This window comes from Anopheles nili, assembly GCF_943737925.1.
Source record: "Anopheles nili chromosome X unlocalized genomic scaffold, idAnoNiliSN_F5_01 X_unloc_1, whole genome shotgun sequence".
In the NCBI taxonomy this organism is placed as follows: domain Eukaryota; kingdom Metazoa; phylum Arthropoda; class Insecta; order Diptera; family Culicidae; genus Anopheles; species Anopheles nili.
In genome coordinates this window covers 1,142,501-1,157,500 of record NW_026525467.1, presented here as the reverse complement: position 1 = coordinate 1,157,500, position 15,000 = coordinate 1,142,501, and positions in this window count along the sequence as shown.

Below are 15,000 nucleotides of genomic sequence, written 5' to 3'. Positions count from 1 at the left end.
GGTCGGGGTCGCGCAAGGGTCGACATGGGTCGAGGTGGACTATCATGCGAAACCACTTTTTTCGGTCCCTACGGTGCCCCTAGATGATGAAAAGTACAATCCGAGGTTGATTACGAACACTTTTGTGCACCCCCTTCCGTAGAGCAAAATCCTGAAGGTCGGGGTTGCGCACAAGTCGACCCCCTTCCGTAGAGCAAAATCCTGAAGGTCGGGGTCGCGCAAGGGTCGACATGGGTCGAGGTGGACTATCATGCGAAACCACTTTTTTCGGTCCCTACGGTGCCCCTAGATGATGAAAAGTACAATCCGAGGTTGATTACGAACACTTTTGTGCACCCCCTTCCGTAGAGCAAAATCCTGAAGGTCGGGGTCGCGCAAGTGTGCACCCCCTTCCGTAGAGCAAAATCCTGAAGGTCGGGGTCGCACAAGTGTGCACCCCCTTCCGTAGAGCAAAATCCTGAAGGTCGGGGTCGCGCAAGGGTCGACATGGGTCGAGGTGGACTATCATGCGAAACCACTTTTTTCGGTCCCTACGGTGCCCCTAGATGATGAAAAGTACAATCCGAGGTTGATTACGAACACTTTTGTGCACCCCCTTCCGTAGAGCAAAATCCTGAAGGTCGGGGTCGCGCAAGGGTCGACATGGGTCGAGGTGGACTATCATGCGAAACCACTTTTTTCGGTCCCTACGGTGCCCCTAGATGATGAAAAGTACAATCCGAGGTTGATTACGAACACTTTTGTGCACCCCCTTCCGTAGAGCAAAATCCTGAAGGTCGGGGTTGCGCACAAGTCGACCCCCTTCCGTAGAGCAAAATCCTGAAGGTCGGGGTCGCGCAAGGGTCGACATGGGTCGAGGTGGACTATCATGCGAAACCACTTTTTTCGGTCCCTACGGTGCCCCTAGATGATGAAAAGTACAATCCGAGGTTGATTACGAACACTTTTGTGCACCCCCTTCCGTAGAGCAAAATCCTGAAGGTCGGGATTGCGCACAAGTCGACCCCCTTCCGTAGAGCAAAATCCTGAAGGTCGGGGTCGCGCAAGGGTCGACATGGGTCGAGGTGGACTATCATGCGAAACCACTTTTTTCGGTCCCTACGGTGCCCCTAGATGATGAAAAGTACAATCCGAGGTTGATTACGAACACTTTTGTGCACCCCCTTCCGTAGAGCAAAATCCTGAAGGTCGGGGTCGCACAAGTGTGCACCCCCTTCCGTAGAGCAAAATCCTGAAGGTCGGGGTCGCGCAAGGGTCGACATGGGTCGAGGTGGACTATCATGCGAAACCACTTTTTTCGGTCCCTACGGTGCCCCTAGATGATGAAAAGTACAATCCGAGGTTGATTACGAACACTTTTGTGCACCCCCTTCCGTAGAGCAAAATCCTGAAGGTCGGGGTCGCGCAAGGGTCGACATGGGTCGAGGTGGACTATCATGCGAAACCACTTTTTTCGGTCCCTACGGTGCCCCTAGATGATGAAAAGTACAATCCGAGGTTGATTACGAACACTTTTGTGCACCCCCTTCCGTAGAGCAAAATCCTGAAGGTCGGGGTTGCGCACAAGTAGACCCCCTTCCGTAGAGCAAAATCCTGAAGGTCGGGGTCGCGCAAGGGTCGACATGGGTCGAGGTGGACTATCATGCGAAACCACTTTTTTCGGTCCCTACGGTGCCTCTAGATGATGAAAAGTACAATCCGAGGTTGATTACGAACACTTTTGTGCACCCCCTTCCGTAGAGCAAAATCCTGAAGGTCGGGGTCGCGCAAGGGTCGACATGGGTCGAGGTGGACTATCATGCGAAACCACTTTTTTCGGTCCCTACGGTGCCCCTAGATGATGAAAAGTACAATCCGAGGTTGATTACGAACACTTTTGTGCACCCCCTTCCGTAGAGCAAAATCCTGAAGGTCGGGGTCGCGCAAGGGTCGACATGGGTCGAGGTGGACTATCATGCGAAACCACTTTTTTCGGTCCCTACGGTGCCCCTAGATGATGAAAAGTACAATCCGAGGTTGATTACGAACACTTTTGTGCACCCCCTTCCGTAGAGCAAAATCCTGAAGGTCGGGGTCGCGCAAGGGTCGACATGGGTCGAGGTGGACTATCATGCGAAACCACTTTTTTCGGTCCCTCCGGTGCCCCTAGATGATGGAAAGTACAATCCGAGGTTGATTACGAACACTTTTGTGCACCCCCTTCCGTAGAGCAAAATCCTGAAGGTCGGGGTTGCGCACAAGTAGACCCCCTTCCGTAGAGCAAAATCCTGAAGGTCGGGGTTGCGCACAAGTAGACCCCCTTCCGTAGAGCAAAATCCTGAAGGTCGGGGTCGCGCAAGGGTCGACATGGGTCGAGGTGGACTATCATGCGAAACCACTTTTTTCGGTCCCTACGGTGCCCCTAGATGATGAAAAGTACAATCCGAGGTTGATTACGAACACTTTTGTGCACCCCCTTCCGTAGAGCAAAATCCTGAAGGTCGGGGTCGCGCAAGGGTCGACATGGGTCGAGGTGGACTATCATGCGAAACCACTTTTCTCGGTCCCTACGGTGCCCCTAGATGATGAAAAGTACAATCCGAGGATGATTACGAACACTTTTGTGCACCCCCAAAAATGGCCAAAATCCTGAAGGTCCGAGTTCTCGGGGCGCTCGAGGCCCTCGGACGTGCACGAAAAACCGGTACCCACGCCGAGCTTCAGAATTTGGTCTCCAGAGACTAAGTCCCAACCGAAACTGGCAACCCACAAAAGTATACCAAGGAGTGGTCGGATCGAGTTACAGTGTTTGAGAGTATTGACGAGGATGGTTATACGCAACTTTTTGCTAAAGGTGTCCAAGACCGTCAGACCCTTACTTACGGAGATATAAGACACGTGCGTGGTTGCCCGTGCCGAGCTTCAGAAATGTTGCTGCAGAGACTAAGTCCGAGAAAACCTTCCGACCCCAAAAACTCCCAGAAGGAGTCGTCGGATCGTTTCGCGATGTTCTAGTGAAATGTTCAGCTCGACGAAATGCAACTTTTACCTAAAGGGGTGCAAGACCGTCAGACGCTTAGGTACGGAGATACGGGCATGGGTCGGTTTTCCCCATACAAAATACCCCATGGAAAACTGCAAAACCCCAAAACAGGTCGAAGGAGTGGTCGGATCGTTTCGTGGTGTTCTAGTGAAATGTTCCATTCGATGAGACGCAACTTTTTGCTAAAGGTGTCCAAGACCGTCAGACCCTTACTTACGGAGATATAAGACACGTGCGTGGTTGCTCGTGCCGAGCTTCAGAAATGTTGCTCCAGAGACTAAGTCCCAGAAAACCTTCCGACCCCAAAAACTCCCAGAAGGAGTCGTCGGATCGTTTCGCGATGTTCTAGTGAAATGTTCAGCTCGACGAAATGCAACTTTTACCTAAAGGGGTCCAAGACCGTCAGACGCTTAGGTACGGAGATACGGGCATGGGTCGGTTTTCCCCATACAAAATACCCCATGGAAAACTGCAAAACCCCAAAACAGGTCGAAGGAGTGGTCGGATCGTTTCGTGGTGTTCTAGTGAAATGTTCCATTCGATAGCGCGCAACTTTTTGCTAAAGGTGTCCAAGACCGTCAGACCCTTACTTACGGAGATATAAGACACGTGCGTGGTTGCTCGTGCCGAGCTTCAGAAATGTTGCTCCAGAGACTAAGTCCCAGAAAACCTTCGGACCCCAAAAACTCCCAGAAGGAGTCGTCGGATCGTTTTGCGATGTTCTAGTGAAATGTTCAGCTCGACGGAATGCAACTTTTACCTAAAGGGGTCCAAGACCGTCAGACGCTTAGGTACGGAGATACGGGCATGGGTCGGTTTTCCCCATACAAAATACCCCATGGAAAACTGCAAAACCCAAAAACAGGTCGAAGGAGTGGTCGGATCGTTTCGTGGTGTTCTAGTGAAATGTTCCATTCGATAGGGCGCAACTTTTTGCTAAAGGTGTCCAAGACCGTCAGACCCTTACTTACGGAGATATAAGACACGTGCGTGGTTGCTCGTGCCGAGCTTCAGAATTGTTGCTCCAGAGACTAAGTCCCAGAAAACCTTCCGACCCCAAAAACTCCCAGAAGGAGTCGTCGGATCGTTTCGCGATGTTCTAGTGAAATGTTCAGCTCGACGGAATGCAACTTTTACCTAAAGGGGTCCAAGACCGTCAGACGCTTAGGTACGGAGATACGGGCATGGGTCGGTTTTCCCCATACAAAATACCCCATGGAAAACTGCAAAACCCCAAAACAGGTCGAAGGAGTGGTCGGATCGTTTCGTGGTGTTCTAGTGAAATGTTCCATTCGATAGCGCGCAACTTTTTGCTAAAGGTGTCCAAGACCGTCAGACCCTTACTTACGGAGATATAAGACACGTGCGTGGTTGCTCGTGCCGAGCTTCAGAAATGTTGCTCCAGAGACTAAGTCCCAGAAAACCTTCGGACCCCAAAAACTCCCAGAAGGAGTCGTCGGATCGTTTTGCGATGTTCTAGTGAAATGTTCAGCTCGACGGAATGCAACTTTTACCTAAAGGGGTCCAAGACCGTCAGACGCTAAGGTACGGAGATACGGGCATGGGTCGGTTTTCCCCATACAAAATACCCCATGGAAAACTGCAAAACCCAAAAACAGGTCGAAGGAGTGGTCGGATCGTTTCGTGGTGTTCTAGTGAAATGTTCCATTCGATAGGGCGCAACTTTTTGCTAAAGGTGTCCAAGACCGTCAGACCCTTACTTACGGAGATATAAGACACGTGCGTGGTTGCTCGTGCCGAGCTTCAGAATTGTTGCTCCAGAGACTAAGTCCCAGAAAACCTTCGGACCCCAAAAACTCCCAGAAGGAGTCGTCGGATCGTTTCGCGATGTTCTAGTGAAATGTTCAGCTCGACGGAATGCAACTTTTACCTAAAGGGGTCCAAGACCGTCAGACGCTTAGGTACGGAGATACGGGCATGGGTCGGTTTTCCCCATACAAAATACCCCATGGAAAACTGCAAAACCCCAAAACAGGTCGAAGGAGTGGTCGGATCGTTTCGTGGTGTTGTAGTGAAATGTTCCATTCGATAGGGCGCAACTTTTTGCTAAAGGTGTCCAAGACCGTCAGACCCTTACTTACGGAGATATAAGACACGTGCGTGGTTGCTCGTGCCGAGCTTCAGAAATGTTGCTCCAGAGACTAAGTCCCAGAAAACCTTCCGACCCCAAAAACTCCCAGAAGGAGTCGTCGGATCGTTTCGCGATGTTCTAGTGAAATGTTCAGCTCGACAAAATGCAACTTTTACCTAAAGGGGTCCAAGACCGTCAGACGCTTAGGTACGGAGATACGGGCATGGGTCGGTTTTCCCCATACAAAATACCCCATGGAAAACTGCAAAACCCCAAAACAGGTCGAAGGAGTGGTCGGATCGTTTCGTGGTGTTCTAGTGAAATGTTTCATTCGATAGGGCGCAACTTTTTGCTAAAGGTGTCCAAGACCGTCAGACCCTTACTTACGGAGATATAAGACACGTGCGTGGTTGCTCGTGCCGAGCTTCAGAAATGTTGCTCCAGAGACTAAGTCCCAGAAAACCTTCCGACCCCAAAAACTCCCAGAAGGAGTCGTCGGATCGTTTCGCGATGTTCTAGTGAAATGTTCAGCTCGACGAAATGCAACTTTTACCTCAAGGGGTCCAAGACCGTCAGACGCTTAGGTACGGAGATACGGGCATGGGTCGGTTTTCCCCATACAAAATACCCCATGGAAAACTGCAAAACCCCAAAACAGGTCGAAGGAGTGGTCGGATCGTTTCGTGGTGTTCTAGTGAAATGTTCCATTCGATAGGGCGCAACTTTTTGCTAAAGGTGTCCAAGACCGTCAGACCCTTACTTACGGAGATATAAGACACGTGCGTGGTTGCCCGTGCCGAGCTTCAGAAATGTTGCTCCAGAGACTAAGTCCCAGAAAACCTTCGGACCCCAAAAACTCCCAGAAGGAGTCGTCGGATCGTTTCGCGATGTTCTAGTGAAATGTTCAGCTCGACGGAATGCAACTTTTACCTAAAGGGGTCCAAGACCGTCAGACGCTTAGGTACGGAGATACGGGCATGGGTCGGTTTTCCCCATACAAAATACCCCATGGAAAACTGCAAAACCCCAAAACAGGTCGAAGGAGTGGTCGGATCGTTTCGTGGTGTTCTAGTGAAATGTTCCATTCGATAGGGCGCAACTTTTTGCTAAAGGTGTCCAAGACCGTCAGACCCTTACTTACGGAGATATAAGACACGTGCGTGGTTGCCCGTGCCGAGCTTCAGAAATGTTGCTCCAGAGACTAAGTCCCAGAAAACTTTCCGACCCCAAAAACTCCCAGAAGGAGGCGTCGGATCGTTTCGCGATGTTCTAGTGAAATGTTCAGCTCAACGGAATGCAACTTTTACCTAAAGGGGTCCAAGACCGTCAGACGCTTAGGTACGGAGATACGGGCATGGGTCGGTTTTCCCCATACAAAATACCCCATGGAAAACTGCAAAACCCAAAAACCGGTCGAAGGAGTGGTCGGATCGTTTCGTGATGTTCTAGTGAAATGTTCCATTCGATAGGGCGCAACTTTTTGCTAAAGGTGTCCAAGACCGTCAGACCCTTACTTACGGAGATATAAGACACGTGCGTGGTTGCTCGTGCCGAGCTTCAGAAATGTTGCTCCAGAGACTAAGTCCCAGAAAACCTTCCGACCCCAAAAACTCCCAGAAGGAGTCGTCGGATCGTTTCGCGATGTTCTAGTGAAATGTTCAGCTCGACAAAATGCAACTTTTACCTAAAGGGGTCCAAGACCGTCAGACGCTTAGGTACGGAGATACGGGCATGGGTCGGTTTTCCCCATACAAAATACCCCATGGAAAACTGCAAAACCCCAAAACAGGTCGAAGGAGTGGTCGGATCGTTTCGTGGTGTTCTAGTGAAATGTTCCATTCGATAGGGCGCAACTTTTTGCTAAAGGTGTCCAAGACCGTCAGACCCTTACTTACGGAGATATAAGACACGTGCGTGGTTGCTCGTGCCGAGCTTCAGAAATGTTGCTCCAGAGACTAAGTCCCAGAAAACCTTCCGACCCCAAAAACTCCCAGAAGGAGTCGTCGGATCGTTTCGCGATGTTCTAGTGAAATGTTCAGCTCGACGGAATGCAACTTTTACCTAAAGGGGTCCAAGACCGTCAGACGCTTAGGTACGGAGATACGGGCATGGGTCGGTTTTCCCCATACAAAATACCCCATGGAAAACTGCAAAACCCAAAAACAGGTCGAAGGAGTGGTCGGATCGTTTCGTGATGTTCTAGTGAAATGTTCCATTCGATAGGGCGCAACTTTTTGCTAAAGGTGTCCAAGACCGTCAGACCCTTACTTACGGAGATATAAGACACGTGCGTGGTTGCTCGTGCCGAGCTTCAGAAATGTTGCTCCAGAGACTAAGTCCCAGAAAACCTTCCGACCCCAAAAACTCCCAGAAGGAGTCGTCGGATCGTTTCGCGATGTTCTAGTGAAATGTTCAGCTCGACAAAATGCAACTTTTACCTAAAGGGGTCCAAGACCGTCAGACGCTTAGGTACGCAGATACGGGCATGGGTCGGTTTTCCCCATACAAAATACCCCATGGAAAACTGCAAAACCCCAAAACAGGTCGAAGGAGTGGTCGGATCGTTTCGTGGTGTTCTAGTGAAATGTTCCATTCGATAGGGCGCAACTTTTTGCTAAAGGTGTCCAAGACCGTCAGACCCTTACTTACGGAGATATAAGACACGTGCGTGGTTGCTCGTGCCGAGCTTCAGAAATGTTGCTCCAGAGACTAAGTCCCAGAAAACCTTCCGACCCCAAAAACTCCCAGAAGGAGTCGTCGGATCGTTTCGCGATGTTCTAGTGAAATGTTCAGCTCGACGGAATGCAACTTTTACCTAAAGGGGTCCAAGACCGTCAGACGCTTAGGTACGGAGATACGGGCATGGGTCGGTTTTCCCCATACAAAATACCCCATGGAAAACTGCAAAACCCCAAAACAGGTCGAAGGAGTGGTCGGATCGTTTCGTGGTGTTCTACTGACTTTTTAGGCTTAACGAGACACAACTTTCCGCAGAAGGGTGCAAAACTGTCAGACTCATAGTTTCGGAGATACAAGCATGCGTCATGTTTGCTCGTGCCGAGCTTCAGAATTTTCCATGGCCAAAAAGCCCTAGAATTTGACATTTCACTATTATAGGGAGGTATGGTTGTACTGAGTCGTCATAGAAAGTTTAGCCTCCTCATGTAAACTGACGATTCGATATCAGGGAGGTCGGGAGTTGTCGAAAAGAGACCCTAGGACCTAATACTAGACTCATGTAGGGGCAAGGTGTTTCGGCCCGTGGGTGACGGTTGTATGAAATTTGGGTGACGGCAACTACGACTGGTTCTGGTACCGGGAAGGTGTGTCCTGGTGTCCGGAGGCGTTTTAACGGTAGCTGGGCGGTCGGAACGGTGACCTAGGGTGGTTTTGGGTGAAATCAAGTACCTCCACGATGGTCAACCAGAGGCTAGTGGTACATGGAAAACACCCTGGGAAGGTGTCCCAGGGCTCGGAGTAGAGTGACTTGCACCCACCGGGAAAGGGGTCAAGTAGCCAAGAGGTGTCAGAACTCGTAGATCTTGAGGAGACGGTGCTTAGCACCGGCACGTTGTTACTTCTTGAGTGTTGTACGGCCATCCAACCTGGGTGGGAAGTACCGCGGTACCGGGTATACCCCGATCTCGCATCAAACGGTGAAACGAACAATACTAGTTGAGCTCGGCGTAATGTAGAGATGAGCGATGAACCAAACACGGAGAGTGCATAGGACCCGGAACGGTTAAAGGTTCCGCCGGTTCATGAGGAGGCGAAGCTAAGATGAGTCGGGAACAAACAAGGGGCCCGCCAGAGTGTCAGCTGGCGCGCTTCCGAGAGCTCCGCACGAGGTGCACGTGTGGAGCCGGGTGCCTGCGTCCAAGGAGAGAAGGGCGCAAGCAGCTAGGAGGCGGATCGGATCATGCCATCGAGAGTGCGAGTTGGCACAACGAGGTGACGTTGGTGCCTTCAACCGGGTGTTTACGGGCATAGAATCCAGATCAAGTTGTCCCATCGGTGGCGTAGTTAAATCGGGTGGTCCCCGGGGCTTTGCCCTAGGGACCGGTACACGGATAGAGAGAGAGAGTGAGAGAATTCTGGTTGATCCTACCAGTGATATACGCTTGTCTCAAAGGTTAAGCCATGCATGTCTAAGTACGAACTTCGTTGAAAGTGAAACCGCATAAGGCTCAGTATAACAGCTATAATTCACAAGATCATCCCCCCATCAGTTAGTTGGATAACTGTGGAAAAGCCAGAGCTAATACATGCAACATGCCGGGACCGACCCGCCTCGCGCGGGGAGGAACCGGTGCACTTATTAGTGAAACCAACCGCCCTCCGGGTGGCTTGAGTTGAAGTCTGGATAAGGATGCCGATCGTATGGTCGCTTGCGACCGACGACAGATCTTTCAAATGTCTGCCCTATCAACTATTGATGGTAGTGTAGAGGACTACCATGGTTGCGACGGGTAACGGGGAATCAGGGTTCGATTCCGGAGAGGGAGCCTGAGAAATGGCTACCACATCCAAGGAAGGCAGCAGGCGCGTAAATTACCCAATCCCGGCACGGGGAGGTAGTGACGAGAAATAACAATATGGACCTCTTTAACGATGGTCCATAATTGGAATGAGTTGAGCATAAATCCTTCAGCAAGGATCCAGTGGAGGGCAAGTCTGGTGCCAGCAGCCGCGGTAATTCCAGCTCCACTAGCGTATATTAAAGTTGTTGCGGTTAAAACGTTCGAAGTTGATTCTCCGTCCAGACTCGCGACCGCCGCGGGCACCCGGTTACCCGGGGCCGTCCGTGTGCGCGTCCGCGGCTGCGACTCACAATGGTGTGCCTGGGGCGGTACTCCGTGGCGGGTCAGTCGGGTAGCTAGTGGCATCCGCCGCCTCCCGGCGACCCAGCTCATGGTGCCCAGGGTGCTCGCGTTTACCTTGAACAAATTAGAGTGCTCACAGCAGGCTAGTACAAAGGCGTCCGGCCCTCCGGGTCGGCGTTGGCCGAGAATAATCTTGCATGGAATAATGGAACATGACCTCGGTCTTAGTCTTTCGTTGGTTTGTCTCCGGACCAAGAGGTAATGATTAACAGAAGTAGTTGGGGGCATTGGTATTACGGCGCGAGAGGTGAAATTCGTAGACCGTCGTAGGACCGACTGAAGCGAAAGCGTTTGCCATGGATGCTTTCATTAATCAAGAACGAAAGTTAGAGGATCGAAGGCGATTAGATACCGCCCTAGTTCTAACCGTAAACGATGCCAATTAGCAGTTGGGAGACGCTACCTTTAACTCGGTGCTCTCAGTCGCTTCCGGGAAACCAAAATCGGGTTCCGGGGGAAGTATGGTTGCAAAATTGAAACTTAAAGGAATTGACGGAAGGGCACCACCAGAAGTGGAGCTTGCAGTCGCGAGTGAGACCTCAACCAGAGCAGACGTGCCTCCGCGTCACTCTGTGGTAAGAGAAAATTTCTGTGAGTAAAATCGAGAAAAGTGATGAAATTCTGGCGTAAAAGTGTAGTAGAAGTGCTTTTTAAAGCAATTTCGGTGAAAATCTGGTGAAAAACGGGCGGAAAACTGCAAATTTCCACGGTAAAAGTGTGGCGTCATCGTGGCGTCATCCCGCCCATACAATTGTATGGGGAAATTTTGTGGCCGTAAAAAGACACCAAACTCCATGATTTTGGCGGATTTTCTGTGAGATAAACAATAAACAGTGGATACATTATCGTTTTCTGTAAGAAAACAGTGGAAAAACTAGTGGAAAACTGTGAAAAACAGTGAAAAAGGAGTTTCATATGAGTGAAAACTGCAATAAAGTGCTGTAAAATACCTCGTGGTCGGTCTGACAGGTCTAATGTCAGAGTGACAACTGCGGTAAAAGTGCAGTAAAATACCGCGTGGGCAGTCTGACAGGTCTAATGTCAGAGTGATAACTGCGATAAAAGTGCAGTAAAATACCGCTTGGGCAATCTGACAGGTCTAATGTCAGAGCGATTACTGCGGTAAAAGTGCAGTAAAATACCGCTTGGGCAGTCTGACAGGTCTAATGTCAGGGCGAGAGCTGCAATAATAATTGCTATAAATATCGTGTTGCTATAAAATAAAGTGCTAGAAAAAACTGCTTGACTTTTACGACAGCTGGAAAAACTGCGCGAATATTTAGACAGTTCGTCTGTCAGAGTGATAATGGGCCAATCCCATTAAAGAACAACATGGAGCTGTTACGAAGATCCCGGCGGCTTGGGTCGGTGGAGGCGAGGGAGGAGGTGAATTCCCCGCTTTCCCCTTCTCATCAAATAGCAAAGTCGCCGAAGGTAGTACTGGAGCGACTGCCAGTAATACCTGAGGAGGCTGTAGAGACAGTGGCGGTTGATAAAACACCGCCAGCAGGAACGGATGACCTTGCCAAGCAGATCCGAAACCTGAGCGAGTCGGTCCGCTCGCTGACGGTACAGGTGGAAGAGCTGCGAAAAGAGAACGCCGCTCTGCATAAAAACAACAATGAGCTGAAGGCTGCAATGGCTGCAAAGGCCACCCCACAGGCGCCAAAACCTGTGGTGGCCGAAAAGCAGCCACAAGCAGAAGTGTTTCAACAGCCGCCGACCGATGCGGGTGACTGGCAGGAGGTGGCCAGTAAAAAGAAACAGAAGAAAAAGAAGAAGGCTGCGGTGACGCCAGCACCAGCAGCGGTGGTACCACCGGTGGTGGGAGGAAGCCATACCCTCCCACCTAAGAAAACAACCCCCCCTGGACAGTGGGTGAAGCCTGTCCAGGAGGAATGGAGAAAGAAAAAGCCAGTGAAGGGTCGAGAGAGTCGACCAGCGGCTCTAAGAGTAATCCCGGCGGAAGACGCCAGCTGGGAGGAGGTGTTCCGCTTGGCACGGCTGAATACCTCCTTAGCGGAGGTACGTACTGAGGTAGTCCGTACGGAGCGTACCCGGAGAGATCATCTGATCCTCCGGCTGAAGCAGAGCGCAGATGGCCCTCGAATGCGCGATCAGGTGTCAAAGGCCATTGGGTCACGCGGAGTGACCAGCCTTATCGCCGAGATGGCGTACATCACGGCGAACAACGTGGATCCGCTGGCGACGCCGGAGGAGGTGGCCGCTGAGATCAAATCTCAGTATGGTGTGGCCATCCCTCCCGAGAGTATCTCGCTACATGCGTACCCGAACGGCCTGCAGAGGTGCAGAGCACGGGTGCTGCGCAGTGAAGCCACGTTGCTGGACGGCAAGAAGCTCCGAGTCGGCTTCTGCCTCTCCACCGTGAAGGTAGTAGAGGAACTGAAGCGGAGTGCTCAAAGGTGCTTCCGGTGCCACGAGATCGGGCACCGATCCTTTGAGTGCAAAGGAACCGACAGATCGAATCGCTGTTTCCGCTGCGGTAACGAGGGCCATCGCGCAAGGGGCTGCAAGGCTCCGGCGTGCTGTGGAGTGTGCGGATTGGCACACCAGACCGGTGATCGGTCTTGTCGAGGAGCTCAGACTACACGTTCACACGTGTAATGCAGCTGAACTGCCAGCGACGCGCCGTCTCCCAAGACCTTGCGATCCAGCATGCGCGTGAGGATCGGGCGGACGTTGTCCTCCTGTCCGATCCGCATCGCGTGCCCACGAACAACGGGAACTGGATCGCAGATGAGTCTGGGAGTGTCGCAATTATAGCGACAGGTAGGTCGCCAGTTCAGAGAGTGCTAGCGACTGGAGTGCCGTGGGTGGCAGCAGCCGTCATTGACGGCGTGCTCTTCATCTGCTGCTACATTCGGCCTCTAGTCAACGTTGAGCGCTTTGTCCAGGTGCTGGAAGCCATTGAAATGGTGGCAATGGGTCACCAGCGAATCGTCCTCGCTGGAGACTTCAACGCCAGCCATGAAGAGTGGGGCAGCCCTCGCTCGTCCGCCAAGGGCGAGGAGCTGCTGCTGACCTGCGAACGGCTAGGCTTGAAGGTGCTCAATCGCGGCGACACACCCACCTTCGTAGGGAACGGGGTTGCCAGCGAGAGCATAGTCGACGTATCCTTCGCCAGCCATGCCATCGCTGGTCCGGGCGATTGGGCGGTCAGCAGCCGGCCCACTCTGAGTGACCATCGAGCGGTTTGCTTCACCATCAGCGAAGCTAACAACAGCAACCGCGAGCATCATGCACGGAGCGCGACAACAGAACACCGAGACCGATCACGGAACATCATGAGGTGGATGATCACCAGGTTCAGCCCGAACATCTTCGCTGAACTGTTGGTTGATCTCCGCCTTGATGAAATGGCGAAGGATGTGAAAGGGCTGATGAAGACCCTACGCGAGGCATGTAACGCCACAATGCCGAGGCAGCAGCCGGGCCTGGGAGCCAACCGCTCGGCCTTTTGGTGGAACCCTCAGCTGGCGGAGCTGAGGACTGCCTGTCAACGAGCCAGGGAAGCAGTGCAACAGGCAAGGGATCCGGAGCAGCGTGCTTGCCGAATGAACATGGCGCGCGTCGTGGAGCGCCAGTTCGAAGCGGAAATCCGGGCAAGCAAGCGTCGCTGCTTCCAGGATCTTATCAACGAGGCAGAGAGCAACATCTTCGGAGCCGGCTACAGGGTCGTGATGACTCGCTTGAGGGGAAGTCGAACACCGCCAGAGCGGGACCCTCAAGTGCTCGGCACCATCGTGGCGGAGCTGTTCCCCGAACACCCTGCGATGGAGTGGCCGGAACCATCACCGACGGCGGCGTCGACCATCCGCCCCGTCTCCGAGGACGAGCTGTTGGAAATCGCTGCTTCACTGAACCCGCGAAAGGCCCCGGGCATCGACGGGATTCCTAATGGCGCATTGACGGTGGCCATTCGGACGAGTCCTGGTACGTTCTGCCGGATATACCAGGACCTCATCGACAGAGCAGAATTCCCGGCGCAGTGGAAGCGCCAACGGTTGGTGCTATTGGCGAAACCGGGCAAACCACCGGGCCTGCCGTCATCATATAGGCCCCTATGCATGCTCGACACTGCCGCTAAAGTGTTTGAGCGCATAGTACTGAATCGGCTCAACGAGCACTTGGAGCAGGCCAACGCTCCCCGTCTCTCCCCCGCACAGTACGGTTTCCGTAGGGGGAGATCGACAGTGCAAGCCATTCAGGAGGTGGTGGCCCGAGGACAACGCGCCATGGCCTTTGGAAGAACCAACCGTCGGGATAAACGATGCCTCATGGTGGTAGCTTTGGACGTTGCCAACGCCTTCAACAGTGCCAGTTGGACGGCGATTGGCCAATGCCTGAAGGAGAAGCTGGTGCCGCAGCCGCTGCAAAGGCTCCTTCGGAGCTACTTCACCGGCCGCGTGCTGTGGTACGAGACCAGCAGGGGCATCGTTGCTCGTGACGTATCCGCAGGAGTGCCGCAGGGGTCGATCCTGGGACCGACCCTCTGGAACGTATTGTACGATGGCGTTTTAGGCTTGGAGCTGCCACCGGGCGTCGACATCATCGGGTACGCGGACGACATCGTCTTGACGGCTCCGGGTTGTACTCCCAGAGAGGCCGCTGCAGAGGCCGAAAAGGCTGTACTGATCATCAACCAGTGGATGGAGCGTCACCACCTCAAGCTCTCCGCCGGTAAAACGGAGATGGTAATGATCAGCAGCCTCCGTCAGGGACACCCGCGTATTCCGGTAGACATCTGCGGCACAATCGTCGAGTCGTCAAGGACCATCCGCTACCTCGGCGTCACGCTGGAGGATCACCTTAGCTGGAAACAGCACGTCGAGGCCGTGTCGCAAAAGGCTCTCCGTGTTGCGAAAGCAGTAACTGCATTGATGCAGAACCACGGTGGTCCCAAGCCAGCTCAACGACGACTGCTCGCGGGTGTGGTGTCATCGGTCATCCGGTATGCGGCTCCAGTATGGCACAGCGCGACC